Genomic DNA, 2,410 nt, shown 5'->3' with positions numbered 1-2,410 from the left:
GGAATAGCTGAAAAAGTCTTCAGCCTTTATGAACTAAAGAACTGGTAATTATTTCCCTGTTGGGATGTTTTCCCTTCCTCTTCCTGGTGTAAATGGGACTGTGCAGCTACTCAAAAGCATGAACAGTTCAGCAGTTGTTATTGCTCAATGCTGATGATTTGCTTAAGTGTTCCCTGGTCAGAGGACTCTTTGTGTCTTGAAAATCCCTGGTGAAGTGGAAATGTGGATGGAATCCACAATTCCCTGAGCCACTCCCCAAGATTTTTCTGCAGCACTTCTACATGGACACATGGGCACTGCCAAGCAAAGACGTATATTAGGGTTTCTTGTGTTGCTCTAATATGTAGAGTCCAAGATGCAAATAGAGAAGTGTTCCAAGGTAAAATAGCTCTACCTGTCTGCTTCTGTGCAAGAGAAGTTCCCCCTCCCCAAGGCACATACCACCTCCTTCTCCCAGGACGTGTTGCAGATGACATCCTCTTAGCAGCAGCTGGAAGTCATGTGGCATGACTTAGGGAAACAACCTGCTGTGATGTTTCAGACCCAAGCTGCTTGTTGTCTGCACTGTCTACCCTGGAGAAGCTTCCTCCTTAGGCAGGGAAACTGAGGCATGGAGAGAAGGAAAGGAACAGGACAAGCTGTTCTTGAGCTTTGTCTTTACCAGCTGTTTGGATGCCCCTGTGTTGAGTTGCTTTGTTGGGATGGCTGAAGCGCAACATGGATTACATCTTCCAAATCCCAAAAGCACAAGGTGTTGAGACTCCCTCAGCCTTTGATATAGTCAGGCCCAGAGCATGATTTCAAACAGCAAAGCAAGCTCTGACAGCTGCTGAGGAAGCCTACCTCAGTCCCCTATAAACTGTAAATAAACTGGTTCATATGGAGCTTCCCCTCAAATCCCTCTGACTCACTGGGGATTCATTTTTGGGACAGAAAAGGCAGACATATAGGGGAAAACAACAAGTTTATGATGTTCTAGGGAGACTGAGGAACACCCTTGTTAGAAAACCCAGTTTAGGCCATAAGGTGGGCAGGTACTTCACTACAGGACTGGGAAACTGATCTGTGGGAATAATACAGCTGAGCAAAACTAGCCAAACTAAACACCTCTGTTGGGCTTGCTGAGGTGCAGGGGTACAGCAGAGCCCATCAGTAGGGAGCAAATGATTGCCAGATGGCTGGCACTTATTTCCTTTTCATTAGTCAAACATAGGACTGTAGAGATTTTTACCAGAAAGCGGAACTGGTGTGAGAGGTTTGCCAGTTGAATTATTGTGTCCCTGCAATAAGTCAATACCAGTAGGTTTCCTGGACATGACTGGATCTTCCACCATTCACCATGGATACTGTGAGTGTCCTAGCTTCTGGGGAAGATGAGGGCTGATAGTTTGTATATCTCCTCAATAAATAAGCATTTAAAGAAAAAAAAGGAAACAAACAGCCTCTCTTCTGGTGTTTGATTTTGGTTTTTTTTTAATAAACTATCAGTTGGAAAACAACAGTGCTCCAGGTGAGCAGTACCAGATCCAAATGTGTACAAGTGGTAACCAAATGGGTTTATCTGGGGATTTTCACAGAATCACAAAATGGTTTGGGTTGCAAGAGACCGAGATCATCTGTTTCCAATCAGAACACCAGGACACCAGGATTGAATAAAGCCAGATCTTCACAGTGACAAATCAGCCTTCATCCATTTCTACCTGAACCCATTCAAAGGGCTCCCAGATAATAACAAAATGCTTAAAATCCAAATTGCCCCACTTTGTACTGCATGGATTTTATGCAGAAGCCACAACTGTAAGCATTCATTGAGCAGTCTCTGTCAGCAAGTGAAAAGGATGCCCACAAGGTCTGGTCTTGCCTTCAGGTCTGTGCACTAAGTTGAACAGGATCAAGCTGAAATCAATGGAGATATATCAAAGTAAAAGTTATGTTATTGAAGAGACATCCAAGTTCTGGGGACTTTTAAAAGAGAAATCTTCTGGTCTTGCACCATGGGTGAGGTAAGACTTGTCGTGAGACAATTGCTGTCCTATTTCTAGCTATGTACATTGCTTCCATGGAATTCAGGAGGAATTTGGCAGAGGATCACCTCATTGACTACCTGTGTGTATCATCTCAGCATCAGTTCTGTCTCCAGCATTCAGCATGGCCTCTTGGGGAGACGGAGACAGGCTGTGGTGGAGAGCACTTGAGCAAGAGTGAGCATTTCGTGCTTCAGTGGGATCTGTGGAGCTACTTGGCACTCAGCATATTCTAGTGTGGTGGGAATGAGAGGGTCTTTGGCGCCAGAGCAAACGTCTGCTCCAATTTTACTGCACTGGGATGTTTACTTGTCCTTTGAGAACATGATAGTTCCCATGAGAACTTCTTGGAGAATCCCAGGCTGCAGAGACCCTGGTGTCCCCAC

The sequence above is a fragment of the Acanthisitta chloris genome, unplaced genomic scaffold, assembly GCF_000695815.1.
Source record: "Acanthisitta chloris isolate BGI_N310 unplaced genomic scaffold, ASM69581v1 scaffold7298, whole genome shotgun sequence".
NCBI lineage: Eukaryota > Metazoa > Chordata > Aves > Passeriformes > Acanthisittidae > Acanthisitta > Acanthisitta chloris.
This window is presented reverse-complemented; position numbering follows the sequence as displayed.